We start from the raw sequence: 16,284 nt of genomic DNA on the forward strand, positions 1-16,284 counted from the left end.
GGAGATTCTGCTTATATTTCATAAATAAATATTTAAATCTAATAACCCAAGAATAATGTGTAAAACAAATTCTTATATAAAAAATATGCAGGAAAGGTATTTTCCTGTTACGGCTGTTTCTCTCTCTCTCTCTCTCTCTCTCTCTCTAATACGGCATGCGATTTTATTGATACTTCCTTCAACTTGCAGAAATAACTCTGTTTGGGATAGCGATACATCAAGTTTACGTGAGGTAAAAGGAGTAAATTCTACCCGATGTTGCACGTTTGAACATGCTCATACAAAATAATTTTCCAGTGAAACCTACCGAATAAATTATTCGATTTTATTAAAATATGTTTACAGTTATCTTCTTTATCGCATTCAAACAATCCTCACTTGTTGAAAATAGTAGGGTAAACGGGAACAAATACCCGACTTTGAGATTTCCATATTTTAAATAATATAGTAAGAAAATAATTTTCTATGAAGACGTTCGCCAAAATTGATAGATTTTGACATAATAAAGAGTAGTTTGTTTATGGCTTAACAAACATTCCAATGCATGTAGTTAAAATAGATCAAGACCCTCTTATTCTCCCGATAGTCTGAAAGTTATTTCCCCGATAACTTTCGTGAAAAGTATTCGCTTTTGAACAACGTAGTGTATATACATATTGCTTGCGATTTAAATTAGTGAAGAATGGGGATAATCCTAGGTAGATCATTCCGCTGGCACTTGAAAGTCTCTTCAATGGTAACTTTCGTTAGAAAAAAAAAATGCAATATCTGCATTGTAGTATATTATTTCTGATGCCTCAAATTTCCACAATTTCCTTGAGTTTAAAATAAGTCAAGAATGAAGAAGTTATTCTTTTGAACATGACTTTAAAATACATTTTGTGATGATAAATTATATTTAAAAAAAATCAAAACATCGGAATCACAAATAAGAATTCAAAATCATATTTGATATTACGGCACTAAGTGGGAGGGTCGAGCTGGGTGAGCCTCCCTCTCTATGCCACTGCCTCAAAGCATAATCATGGAATATTAAACTACAAAAAAGACCGTGTCAGAAGAAAATCGGCGATGCTTGTAATAATAATAATAATAATAATAATAATAATAATAATAATAATAATAATAATAATAGTATGAAAAATATTTCCTACTGTTTTCTAGATTAATATTCGAATGTAATTTAACATTTTAAAACAGCCTTTTTTTTGGGGGGGGGGATTTCCAGGTGTTGGTGCCTTAAATTTGGATGTTTCTTCAAGAGATTATTCAGTGTGTTAGCACAACCTAGGCAAAATACTGTTGGTTAGAATATCCACAAGAATTTATAACATGCGACGACTATGAATCCATCTCCGTAGAAGAATCATTACCATTTCTTTTAACCTCAAAGCATAATCTTGGATATTAAACTTAAAAAAAAAAGACCGTATCAAAACAAAATCGCCGATGCCTATTATTATTATTATTATTATTATTATTATTATTATTATTATTATTATTATTATTATTATTATTATTATTATTATTATTATTATTATTATTATTATTATTACAAGCATCGCCGATTTTCTTCTGACACGGTCTTTTTTGTAGTTTAATATTCCATGATTATGCTTTGAGGCAGTGGCATAGAGAGGGAGGCTCACCCAGCTCGACCCTCCCACTTAGTGCCGTAATATCAAATATGATTTTGAATTCTTATTTGTGATTCCGATGTTTTGATTTTTTTTAAATATAATTTATCATCACAAAATGTATTTTAAAGTCATGTTCAAAAGAATAACTTCTTCATTCTTGACTTATTTTAAACTCAAGGAAATTGTGGAAATTTGAGGCATCAGAAATAATATACTACAATGCAGATATTGCATTTTTTTTTTCTAACGAAAGTTACCATTGAAGAGACTTTCAAGTGCCAGCGGAATGATCTACCTAGGATTATCCCCATTCTTCACTAATTTAAATCGCAAGCAATATGTATATACACTACGTTGTTCAAAAGCGAATACTTTTCACGAAAGTTATCGGGGAAATAACTTTCAGACTATCGGGAGAATAAGGGGGTCTTGATCTATTTTAACTACATGCATTGGAATGTTTGTTAAGCCATAAACAAACTATACTCTTTATTATGTCAAAATCTATCAATTTTGGCGAACGTCTTCATAGAAAATTATTTTCTTACTATATTATTTAAAATATGGAAATCTCAAAGTCGGGTATTTGTTCCCGTTTACCCTACTATTTTCAACAAGTGAGGATTGTTTGAATGCGATAAAGAAGATAACTGTAAACATATTTTAATAAAATCGAATAATTTATTCGGTAGGTTTCACTGGAAAATTATTTTGTATGAGCATGTTCAAACGTGCAACATCGGGTAGAATTTACTCCTTTTACCTCACGTAAACTTGATGTATCGCTATCCCAAACAGAGTTATTTCTGCAAGTTGAAGGAAGTATCAATAAAATCGCATGCCGTATTAGAGAGAGAGAGAGAGAGAGAGAGAAACAGCCGTAACAGGAAAATACCTTTCCTGCATATTTTTTATATAAGAATTTGTTTTACACATTATTCTTGGGTTATTAGATTTAAATATTTATTTATGAAATATAAGCAGAATCTCCTGAGTCGTTTTTGATAAAACTGATTCACGTTTGAAAAGATAGTCCAGAAAGATGTCACTCGCAAGAGTTAACTACTACTCCTGAATCTTATAAAAGCCTTAAGTTTCAAGTCTTGTCTCCTATCATTACTAGGAAGTTAATAATATTATGTGTGATGTACTTCATATTACTTAGTGTACTCTCGAAATTAAATTTATTAGTGATATCTCCTTATTCTGTTAAACATTTAGATTTAAAATTTTTTTATCTTAAGAAAGAAGGTTGCAATGCTGATTTCAAGAAAAAGAGAAAGTTCATTCAACCATGAAACGCCAGTTGTTGAGAGATGTGAAGTGCGATAATGGCTTGCTGAGGCTAGAAACCTGACTAATTATTGAGAGTGTATTTGAAGATCATGGAGATGATAACATGTCCCGTTTATCTTAAGAAAGAAGGTTGCAATGCTGATTTCAAGAAAAAGAGAAAGTTCATTCAACCATGAAACGCCAGTTGTTGAGAGATGTGAAGTGCGATAATGGCTTGCTGAGGCTAGAAACCTGACTAATTATTGAGAGTGTATTTGAAGATCATGGAGATGATAACATGTCCCGTTCAGGGACCGTTTACCCCTTTATAATTTGGATAATCCTGTTTATAACCCTATGTGGGGAGCTTGCTCGTGGCTAAGCAGTTGGCGTACGCGCCTTTGTCGTGGGAGACCCGTGTTCGATTCTCGGCGAGAGCTCATGTGATTGGCAATTCAAGTTAATCAGTAGGTCCAAGTAGCCTCACTGCTGAAAGGGATGCTAATTAAAAAAAATAATCAAATTAAAATTATGTGGGTAAAAAATTGCCAAATATTATTATTGAAACGGAATCGAAATGTGTTCGGTTATTGACCTAATATATATTCTTTGCACAAGTCGTTTCGAATATAATCAAATAATGAAAATGAATTAAATGTTGTTATATCACACCAGTAATGGACCTCTCGTGATGCGGAAGGATTTCTAGGTGAAATTTAGAAAAGAGTCTAGGCATACATGTTATACATAACTTCATAAAACAAGACAGAAAAGTTTTTAAAAAAAATCAAGAATCGAAACGAGACTCATCTCGTCCTGTCTCGTGGACAACACTAACTTCTATGGAACGTTCTGACTAATAAAAGTAGTCCACTTGTGAAAGGCTTTGTACATTAATAATATTCCTTCAAAAATATTTTAATATTGTATTGAAAACTCTTTCCCACTCAAAGATAACTTCTTATCTACGAAATGATAAATTATTGAGTATTCGGAGTCCAGATTTGAGATGCTTGTTCAAATGAGTTTATCCTACAACGCCCATATTTTCTCTTTTGTTTCTTCTTTGTTTGTTTTCTGTAAAGAATGGTGTCCACGCAGTTCTTACAACGAATAGATTTTAAGAGAAAGGAATCATTATAGAAGGCCCCTATTAATAAATTAGAACAAAAGAAAGACTATGATAAATGGAAACAGAAAATTAGTACATTCATACATCCATGATACATAATCAAAGATGCCGAGAAACAAATACACGATATTTCGTTTAGCTTCTCCTACTTATAATGCTTGGATGTCCTCATATTTTAATACCCGTTAGGTAGATTGAAAACGTTAAAATGTACCTAACATCTGGATCCCTGTTCAGCAGGAGGGTATCCGAGACATGAACCTACAATTTAAAATGGAATCTGAACGACTATAATGTGTTTAAGAGTCCTAATCACTGCGAAATTAAAACACCGCTAATTTTACAGTAATTATTGTGATCTCTTCAAATAGATAAAAGATAATCGAAATGTGGAACAAAAGCCCGCTAGACAATATTATTTTACATGAGGTACCATTATCACGAGTCACCTAATAGTTTTCCGTTTGCAGCTATTTAAAAACGCGAAAATAAATACCAATTTTCTAATTGGTTGAAAATTGAAAGCAGATAAGTGAGTCATGATAACGGTATCTCATGTAAAATAAAATTGTCTAGGGAGCTCTTGTTCTACTTTTCGATTATCTTTTATCTATTTGAAGATATCACATAATTACTGTAAAATTAGCGGTATTTTAATTTCGCCGTGATGGGGACTCTTAATGTTTTTCCTTCGGGAATCGAAACAAAGTTTTAGTTCACCAGGATTTTAGTATGTTATCCACTAGACCAACAGGAAGAGCTCATGTATCGAACAGTTGTAGGCTTGGTTATACTTCTTGCTTCGCAATCAGTAGGACTGAAATTTCCTAAGATTTTTTTTTTCAGTTATACCAGACGAATAACGGGATGTAATCTTTAGATACAGACTCTGACAGAATTTCCATTGTTGATGATGTCATTGTTTGTTGATGGCCTCAGCGTAAATTGGCTCCACAGACTGTATCTGGAAATAAATAAATAAATAAATAAATAAATAAATAAATAAATAAATAAATAAATAAATAAATAATGATATGCCTGATACAAAGAATATTTATTTTGAAAGAAAATTCTACCATCGGGAAATACCTTAACAAACATTTTCTTGTATACTATTAAAGACCTAGAGCCTTATGCAGAGTCGTTCTGACACGTGATTAGAACCATACGAAAAAGTTCAACTAACATTTATGCTTCCTGTCAAAACGACTCTGCATAAGACCTCCAATGTTTTGGTGGTCAATAATGATTCACTAAAGGTTAGCTTTCCAATCGTGAATCGAACCTAGGACACTGTGCACCGTGGTCGAACAATTTTACCCAACAATCTCCTACTATCCAAGAAATAGCTACCGTTGCAACAATATAACTGTCTGGCATAAATTCCTTCAAAAATGAAAACTTTGTATTATAATAGTTCATAGTACATTTATCCTTCATTCACTGTGAAATACCCAGCGAACTTGCAGTGAACATTTACAACTCGAATATGCCTCACTAGCCTTTTCTAATTATGATGTTCGAACACTTCATAAATAATACAATAACAATTAAATCTAAATAACAATAATAACTGAACGTAAAGCTTTTTTCTAAATCTTTCAATCCTGATCATAGTGGAGGCCAACATTTGTCACTTGTTGCTATCGCGTGACCAAATTCTATATACGAGGCGTATGAGGAAAGAAAGTACCATTTCGCATTTCCGCCGCTGTTCCGCTGCGATCGGCGTTCCGCGCATGCGTGCTAGTCGTTCTTGCTCGTCTGCTCTCAACTAACGCAATTTTGATTGCTCTGCGTAGTGTTGTCTGTTTACAGCGTAAGTTTAAAATGTCTAAGACAATTGATGATCCTGCTGACTGTGAGATTCGTTCGGTAATTAGCAAGTAAACAACAATGGCACGACGGCAGTAAACGACAATGAGCCTCATGAGTCACCGACGAGTCGGGACAAGTTCGATTCGTGCACGGTCGAACCAGCCGAGGGCGGACGAGAGGAATTCTACTGTAATTGCGAACTCAAAACTTAAACAAAGCTTCATATAGACACATTCAAAACCAGCTACCAGTTGAAGAAAAATTGCTGAATGTCGAAGTTAAATTTTAAAAATATAATTGTTATTACTTTTACATTGAGGTATTGCATGAGGTACCGTTACCACAAGTCACCTACTAGCTTTCCGTTTTCAGCCGTTTAGAAACGCGAAAATAAATGCCGATTTTCAAAATGGCTCGAAATCGAAAGCAGATAAGTGAGTCGTGATAACGGTTTCTCACGTAAAATAATATTGTCTAGGGCGCTCTTGTTCCACATTTCGATTATCTTTTATCTATTTGAAGATATCACATAATTACTATAAAATTAGCGGTGTTTTAATTTCGTCGAGATGAAGAGTCTTAAGACATATTTCTAAATGTAACACGACCATTTGATAATTGTGTTCCTTGTTCTTTCCAGATATTTTAATTCTGACAACCACTAAAGAAAGTATCATTGGATAGTTGTGATAAAAGTTTTGACCAAATTCATGGCAATCACCTTTCACATGTTTGCCTAATGTATTCGTATACATCACATATCTAACAAAACATATACTTTTTCTCATTCGTGTTTTTCTTCTTCTGTCCAAAAGAAAAAAAATCCTCCCCCCTCAACAGGAGGTAGAAGCGTAGTCTCTGTAGGGTGTAAATTATTTCCACGTGTATTCCACCTGAAGTACCCCCGCTGTCAAATATCTGTCTCGATTCGGGTTGTATGCAAACGCCACCTTTTAAAAGCTAGTAAAGCATTCTTGAAACCTTCATGTGGCGTGGCTGGACGGAGAACAGTTTCTGGTGTCGAGGAGCCGTGCTGCGAACGACGAGAACTGAAGAAGGATCGCAGGGTTGCCGGAAACTAAAGCTTCGTTTTTTGATCAGTTATAGGGATTCAACTAGTGGCCGTGCAGAATAATAGAATAGTTTGCGTTTCCTACGTAGTATTATTAGTGAAGATATGAAGTGAGAATATGACGCCGGTATGACTGAGTGGTAAAGCGCTCACCTCTGGTGCGTGGGGTTTCTGGTTTGATCCCAGCTCAAACAAAATGAGATTTGTGGTGGATAAACCCGTTTGCGTGGGTTTTCTTGGAATTTTTCGGTTTCTTCCCACTCTCTTCATTCCACCATTTCAATCATTATCATCACCGTCCCAGTCTCGATACATAAACGTGATACGTAAAACTAGAATTCCCATTTCATTTTATGAAGCGCTAATGTGAAATGAAAGCAAGAATAGGAATAACAAAAAAATAATGGAAAATAAAAAATAATGGAAAATGAAAAATTAATTTTCTGTGCCCTTGAATAGTTTTTTTTTTTTTTTTTTTTTTTTTTTAATCATAAAATGTTTCATGTACAGTGTTGTACTTTTCGGGGCAGAACCATTGACAGTATGCACAAACGAACGATAAAACGTTTTTGAAATGTGGGTATGAGGAAGAATGGAGAACATTAGTTCAGTCGAAAGGGAAACCAATTAAGAAATGCTGAAAATAGTAAGGAAAGAAAGAATATTATGGGATGTCCTTAGGGAAGAACTGGTTTGAACATTATCTGAGAAGAAAACTATATTCTGAACGAAATGATGGAAGGTACAATGGAAGGAAAAATAGGGTGGGACGATACTAAAATTTATAATTCCTACGTCAAGAAGAAGAGGTTATTTGAGGATCGTGGTCTGTTCACGGCAAGTGACATATGAGTAACAAAAATTACTATGATGATAATTACTGAAGAAGCGTGGAATATACCTAGTATATCTCTCTCTAAAGAAGAAATCCTGAGTGATAGATCAAAGCCTGGACCAAACTGCTTAAGCTAGAAACTTGAGATTTCGACAGCATATAGGATTTATGGCGTAAGGTACCACTTCGAGGAAGAAGGGAGACAGTAGGGGTGGGAATTATTATAGTAAAATCCATATCACCGAAAACCTGAAAGTTGATATATAACTTATCATTTAAAATAATTTCACATATGTTTCAGTATTTTTTTTTTTTTTTTTTTTTGTATTTTACCTACAAGGTAAGAAAACGGATGAGAAGGAAAAGGGGTGAGGAACACAATCATAACAAAATGTTTACATATCTCGAAATATCTTAAGATTAGAGACATGGAATTTGGTATATGGACTTATTTAAATTAATTAGACATGTGTTGCAGCAGTTTTTGGTATTTGATCTAGAAAGAAACAATCTCGAAACCTCTTAAAGTTAGAGCCAAAATAAGTAAAATATTTCCAATATATAAAAATAACGTGTTAATAAGACTTATTCTCCTAGTATAAAATAAAACTAAAAGTCATCTGCGATATTCTATCATTACAAATATTTTGATATATATTAGCTGGATTATTTTATTATTATATTAGACCAGAAACATTAGGAGTCTACATCAATTCAAATTAAAAATACATCACGTGCAGATTGAGAATATTCAGACCACCATATTATAATTACAAATAGGCCTATAGTTTTCTTTATTTTCAGAACTTGATTTCCAGTGCTTTGAAAGTTCGTGTTCTAATGGCATTTCTCCCACTCTTTATTATACACATTGAAAGTTTGTCGGCATATATGTTATAAGTGTAGTGAATATCCATGCTATTATGCTACTTCTACATACATAGTAATTTCTGCACCAAAAAGCTCTTAAGAGGCCTCATCCCGGCGAAATTAAAAATACCGCTAATTTTTACAGTAATTGTGTGATATCTTCAAATAGATAAAAGATAATTGAAATGTGGAACAAGAGCGCCCTAGGCAATATTGTTTTGCTTGAGGTACCGTTATCATAAGTCACCACGTGGCTTTCCGTTTTCAACCTTTTAGAAACGCGAAAATAAACGCCGATCTTGAAAATGGCTCGAAATCGAAAACAGATAAGTGAGTCGTGATACCGGTATCTCATGTAAAATAATATTGTCTAGGGCGCTCTTGTTCCACATTTCGATTATCTTTTATCTATTTGAAGACATCACGTACTTACTGTAAAATTAGCGGTATTTTAATTTCACCGGGATGAGGCCTCTTAATGTTTTTAATATTTAATTTACTGAAAATTGTACTCAAATTGTCATTCGTCTGAAGTTATTTACGAAACTAATTTCCTCAAACGGAAAGAAGTTTTGTCGCTGACTGTACACAGCATCAATATTAATAATCATGTACCAAATAATTAAACACGTATTTCAAAGTTTTTAGATCTTTGATCTTGAAAAATGAAGAAAAAGGGAGTTTAAGGGTTCAATGTGGTGTTCATAAAAGGCTTTCGAATCTCATGCGAGACTTTGAATTCAGACGATATTCTGTAAAAGTGTAGAAGGAAGAACATCTAATACTTTCCCCGTCGTAACACGTAGAAGGGACATTTGCTAGTACATATCGTCGCGTGAGAACCAGAGGAATGTTAAGAGTCTTCATCCCGGCGAAATTAAAATACCGCCAAGTTTACAGTAATTATGTGATATCTTCAAATAGATAAAAGATAATTGAAATATGGAACAACAACGCCTTAGACAATATTATTTTGCGTGAGGTACCGTTATCACGAGTTACCTAGTGGCTTTCCGTTTTCAGCCTTTTAGAAACGCGAAAATAAATGCCGATTTTCGAAATGACTCGAAATCGAAAGAAGATAAGTGAGTCGTGATAATGGTTTCTCATGTAAAATAATATTGTCTAGGGCGCTCTTGTTCCACATTTCGATTATCTTTTATCTGTTTGAAGATATAACATAATTACTGTAAAATTATCGGTATTTTAATTTCGTCGGGATGAAGACTCTTAACTCTATTTTCGTAGGTTTACAAGCGAGAGGACAAAAATATTATTTTCTTAGAGAGATGTGATTTTAATAAGATGGTAATTGAGCTACATTACGACAGATAATCGACAAGGAGAACAGGTGGCGTTTCCTTCCATTTACACCAAGTGGGGCTTTCAAAATTATGTGCAAACATGAAGAAAACGAAAACAGCATTTTTGGAGTTAGGTTCTTCTGGTTCTCATGCCACAGCATATTAAGCTGGGAAATTTCAACAATTATTATGACTAATTTAAATACGAAAAAAGTTTAAAAAAATGAAATGAAATGAAATTTTTGAGTTTTACATCCCACGGTTATGCCGGTGAGGCTAAAGGAGACGGTGATGATGAGTAATGAATGAAATGGTGGAATGAAGAAAGTGAGAGGAAACGGGAGAACTCCGAGGAAATCCACACACACGGTGTTTGTCCACCACAAAGTTCACTTGACGGGGGAGAAATTGGAGTACCTAATTGTTAAAGGTCAAAGAATAAGGGCGGAAGCTTAGCCTGTTCTTCAAACGGCTTAGATGAATCCATATATTTACTGTAATATTTGACAAAGACAAACATACAGACAGACGAACAACTTATAAGGCATACTTGACCACAATTTATTTTTAAAATCTGAGAGAAACAAGATGGGTATTAGCGAATATAGTTAAGTGATAAATGTTTCCCTACTGGCAACCATGAACCGAAGTTGTTCCGTTCCAGAGTTGATCCTTTTGACGGGCGAGGCACTGGGCTCTGTTCCTCGGGAGGGGGCTGCAATTATGAGTTCCCCCACCTGCGACCAGTATTTTATGACTAAAGCATTGTTGCAGAAGCTAGTCGAAGGCGTTTTCACGATATGATACATGCCATCTGCCAAACGACTTCTAAATACATTCTTTCAACTTTGAACAACCTCCTTTGTCACGGCACGATGCGATGTGAGAAACATTTAATGGATTCCTCTCCAGTTGGTTAATTAGCATCGAGGAATTCACATTGCAAGTCTAATTTATAAATAACTATATGAGACTCAGATTTATATAACGCAAAATTCTTTTACTGATCAGCTATTTATTACCTTACACTATCTGTTTATACAGGGTGTCTCAAAAGTCCCCTGACATAGGGTAATTCTGTTATTATCAGAAGAAAATGAAATGAAATCTTTGAGTTTTATGTCCCACGGTTATGCCGGTTAGGCTAAAGGAAACAGTGATGATGAGAGATGAATGAAGTAGTGGAATGAAGAAAGTGGGAGGAAACGGGAGAACCCCGAGAAAACCCACGAGCACGGTGTTTGTCCACCACAAGGTTCACTTGACGGGGGCTGGGATCGAACCCGGGACCCCAAATACCAGAGGTGAACGCTCTACCACTGAGCCACCGCGCCCCCTGTTATTATCAGAGTTACAACAAAATGTAATTGAGGAGACCGTTTCCAAATATGATGTTTTCAACCTAAAGTGAAGAACTTTTTTTTTTTTTTTTTTTTTTTTTTTAATCGAACGAGCCGTTTGGACTGTATACTCTTTATGTACCCAATGTTAAATGAAAATGCAACGTTGCCATTTACCTGGACCCACAACATAAGTGAATGAAGTTGCTGTTTGAAATGGGGACTGGCTATTGACATGTTAGCGTAAAAGACAAAAACTTTATTCACTTACGTTGTCAGTCCAAGTAAATGTCAAAGTTGCATTTTCATTTAGCATTGGGCGCATAAAGAGTGTACAGCCCTAACGGTTCGTCCGATTTAAAAAAAAAAAAAAAAATCCTTCACTTTAGATTGAAAACATCATATTTGGAGACAGTTTCCTCATTTAGTTGTAACTCTGATAATAACAGTTAGTCCATGTCAGGAGGCTTTTGAGACACTTTGTATGGTGTGGGGGAGCTGCAGTATTAAATTAATAATAAAATAAGTAGATGAGCTCTGAGCAAATGTTAAGAATAGATGTATCAATATTTAGAAAATTTACAGGAGAAATTGTTATATCAGAAGGAAAAAGTAGATATTGCTTAAGTATGGAATTTATTAATACGACATACTCATGCTTGTCCAAATGGGGAAACAGGAGGCCTGGGATTCCCCTGCTCACGAAAATGTATGCGTAATATAGTAAATCACCGATATTAAATACCAGAAACTCCAGACGTAATTTAGCAACAGTGGAAATGCCCCTCAAGAACATTTTTTTCGAGCGCCCCTGGTAAGGATGCGCACGAGACGAGTCGAGACAGGATTTTCCTGACAAAATTCGAGTCGAGACACGGCTCTTCCAATAGAGAAATATACATTTTTCGAGTCGAGACATCACTTTTACAGCACATTTTCGAGACGAGACAGCCACAAATCTTGTATCGTGCGCATCCCTAGCCCCTGGACCCACCCGTAAGGTGAGTAATAGCGAAGAATCTCAGAGACGGAAAATCATAATCCACTATATTCCAAGCTTCGATAATGAAAATGTTGCATACTGTTAAGATAAAGATATTTTACTTCTTTTGTTCGGAAGTGTTTATCTTCATGTGGATAAGGTGTGAATAAAGCATAAAGTGTGGTATAATAACTGTGATGAATTTATGACACTACAGAGAAGAAGTAAGAGAATTGAGGCTATAGCGTGGTAGACTAGTGTCGAAGATTACCCGAAAAGGTGCAAAAACAAATCCGGGGGAAAATGATATAGAAACAGAAAGCATAAATAAATAATTATTATTGTCGAAAGTGCTATACAAAATTTATAACCTGCGATGCAAATTTAAAATTAGTAATACGTAGATAATACTTATTCATTAGAAGCTGTCACAATACAATCTATAATAAATTCAGCTTCAAAATATATTTATTTTCTGTAAGTTGGCCATCTGTCTACGTCGGCCACTTTTCACTGGAACCTATGGTGACCAACATAGACAGGTTTCACTGTATTGTGATAGTTAAGATAGCGGTTCTCAATAGGGATGCATTCGAGTCGAGTCGAGTCGAGATTTAAGCCTGTCTCGACTCGTCTCGAGAAAATGTTGTCTCGACTCGTGTCTCGACTCGAAAATATGTTTCTGTCTCGACTCGTGTCTCGACTCGACTCGAATTCGAGTCGAGACGTCTCGAAATTCGAGTCGAGACAAAATGTACGAGTTAAAATATACGCACACATCAGCCAGACCATCATGACTACCTACCTAATTGTCAGTGTGTCGGCTTTTGGCATGGATAAAAACGGCGACACGTCTTGGCATACACGCAATGATCCTTGATAGGTCGCTGGAGAGAGCTGGCACCACATGTGCTCACTCAGGTCACCTAATTCCCGTAAATTCCGGGAAGGGGGCGATATGTTCTGACGTTACGTTCAATCACATCCCTCAAGGGACATCACTCAAATGTCCGGCTCCAATTTCAATGAAACTTTTTTTGCTGATAGAAGGCATGTATGCATCATTACTTGTGATGACAAATTTTTGCCATGGTGCATGTTTTCTATTTTTTTTTTAAATAACTTTTAAGAGTTGTGATGTGGTTATTAGAGATTACTACAGAAGTCCCTTACTATCCTTTGTAAACGGAGCGTTAATGAAGAAAAGTGAAGAAAAACCATGTGGATACATATAAGTCCTGGGGGGAAGTCGTATGGTAGATATGACCTTGATGGCAGCCATCTTGAAATCCGTCATTTTGAATTAAGGTCAAGTTTTCAAAATGGGAATAGGGTAATATGATACATAATTTCGGGCTAGAATTTAATTAGAAAAATAATGGTGAGGTTAGTTTTAAGATACACCCATTTGGGGGAAAGTTACAGGCATATTAATTGTTTTTACTTACTGTGTGCGTAAGTCCCTTCTTACTTTCGTCTCAAGACCTGTAAATAGATCGCAACGGCAGAGCCCGGTTTTGCACTAGTGTTTAGAAATCTTTAAACTCACTTGAGGCAATATTTGTGGATTATTGTATTGTATTTTGCCTTTAATTAAATTTGAACCCACTTCATGATCTTGTGTAAAGTATCACTAAAAGAGAATTTCTGTTTTTATGGAGAACGTAAGCATGGCAATTATAAAAGGTGAGTAAGGTGCGTATGTATTTATAAGAAAGTCTTTTGTGGTTCCGCTAACCTATTCTTTAGTTGTTTTTTTTTTTTTCAAAATACTCATATCTCATAAATAAAAGAGCTATTATAAAATCTCTTACCACTATTCTTTAATACTTATAAAATTTTATTTATTGTAAAAGCACTGGCGAGATATTTCTTATCGCCCACTAAAATTATGGTGGAGCTCCTTCATGGCTAACGGTTAGCATACTTGCCTTTGGCGTGGGAAACCTGGGCTTGATTCCCGGTGGGAGTTCATGTGGTTCGGATTCCACGTTAATCAGTAGGTCCACGTCTCACATAGCCTCGCTGCTGAACGGGACGTTAAACTCAGAATCAATTCAACTCAAAATTATGCTTTTGACTTTATTATGATGTTATTAGTTTAAACGCCCAACTGCCCAGTAATTATAAACATTGACTAAATTATAAAATTGTAATTTGTGACGACTAAAATATCAGAAATTAAAGATTATTCTTTGGGTTTTGGAACATTTTGAAAAACGTGAAAACATTTTGAACCAGTTTTACGTCCCACGGTTATGCCGGTTAGGCTAAAGGAGACGGTGATGGTGAGAGATGAATGAAATGGTGGAATGAAGAAAGTGGGAGGAAACGAGAGCACCCCGAGAAAACTCACGCACACGGTGTTTGTCCACCACAAAGTTCACTTGGCGGGGGATGGGATCGAACCCGGGACACCAAACACCAGAGGTGAACGCTCTACCACTGAGCCACCGCGGCCCCCTAGCTCGATTTGAGTGTGAACTTAAAGTTATATCAGAGTGTAAATACGGATACGCACCAAAGCTCGAAAACTTAATACACTATTTCTCCTATATAGTCAGCATGTATCAAGCAATCGTTCAGCTTTCATTTGAGAGGATGGAAATCGAAGGCCCATGAACAACTATGTTACTAATGTGCGGAATGTATTTATCTTACAGTGAACTGCTTTGATGCCAAGTGGCCTAACTCCAAAATTGAAATTTTCCAGGAGTGAAAGTTGAAGTTCAATATCTCATGAACAATCCATATTTCTTTTATGTTGGGAACCAAAACCATAACTACTGTATGTAGTTCATTGTTTTATAACTTAGTGTTTACAAAAATCCTTTTAAAAAATACCTATTCATAGAAGTGAATGGTACTTATCTGTACTAGTTCTTGGCATCCAAGCAGTCCATTTATTGTAATACTAGCTTAATATACCCATTCTTCGCATGGGGGCTGTATTTGGAAGTCAACACCTGTGGAAGTATCAGTATTCATTTCAGTGACCGCGAAAACTATGGATTTGACACTAGTATCAATCAATATGGGCGATTTATACATGTCTCGGTATTCCTCACCCGCTGACACCCGGCCCGCATACAGTAGTAGCTGAATTTGCAAGTCATCGCTGATGGAAGTGTCACCATTGATCTCAGCGACCGTGAAAACTATGGATTTGACCCTAATGTCGATCAATTTGGATTACTTTTACTACATGTCTCACTAAACGCCCCCCTGAGACCCCCTGGTTCCAATTTTGACAAAAACGCTTCGCCTTAGACTGGGACCTGGACCAAGGTATCCGTGACCAAAATTTGGTAACTCTCGGTCAACTCGTCTGATCCCCAGGTCGGTCCCAGTACGCGTCCCCCCCCCCGAGACCCCCTGGTTCGAAATTAAAAAAAAACGCTTCGTCTTGATCTGGGGCCTGTTCTAAGGTACCCGTGACCAAATTTTGGGAACTCTCGGTCCACTCGTCTGGTCCCCAGGTCGCACACAGACAGACAGACAAACACACAAACAAACTCTTTATTTTATTTATATTAGATAAGATATACTATGTAAAATAGTCTCCTATCATAATATGTGATTTACAACAAATGTTACATTATATATTATCCGTAGCTCGTGATATGCTGCAACATATTAAAGCCTCAGAATAGTTGGGCAAGCGAATAATCCAGAAGTTACGTAACCCTATTGCGTTCATGGGAACGAAAACACGATAATTATAACTATGCTAAATTACTATAGACTACCAACTGCTCATTCAGAGAATTTATGAAGTTCACTTTATCACAATAGTTTTATACAAACTAGATTTAGACTACGGATAATAGTTTTATACAAACTAGATAATCAATTATTATTATTATTATCATTATATTTGCAGTACAACCAAATACAACGACATTAACTATTAGTTCTGATCAGTGGCGTATTTAGGGGGTGGCTTCCGGGCTTAAGGTCCCCCGAAATCTTACTTAGAATAGTAAAGTATAGGAAATATCTTGCAGAATTTTCAC

General features: G+C 35.6%; 1 long non-coding RNA gene across 4 annotated transcripts in view; it reads right to left on the reverse strand.

Moving 5' to 3' along the window:
• Positions 1-16,284, reverse strand: part of LOC145663816 (uncharacterized) — a 570,212-nt gene that overhangs the window by 41,684 nt on the left and 512,244 nt on the right. For 2 of the 4 annotated variants that reach the window (XR_014127273.1, XR_014127274.1), the window contains exon 6: positions 4,936-5,011. The exons of 1 other annotated variant lie outside the window; for it this stretch is intronic. This is a non-coding gene — a long non-coding RNA (uncharacterized LOC145663816). Of the gene's footprint in view, positions 1-3,143; positions 5,012-16,284 lie in introns of those variants that run through there. One more of the 4 variants, XR_014127272.1, reaches the window with a different exon arrangement.

The sequence above is a fragment of the Thermobia domestica genome, chromosome 11 (assembly GCF_964235325.1).
Source record: "Thermobia domestica chromosome 11, izTheDome1.hap1.1, whole genome shotgun sequence".
Taxonomy (NCBI): domain Eukaryota; kingdom Metazoa; phylum Arthropoda; class Insecta; order Zygentoma; family Lepismatidae; genus Thermobia; species Thermobia domestica.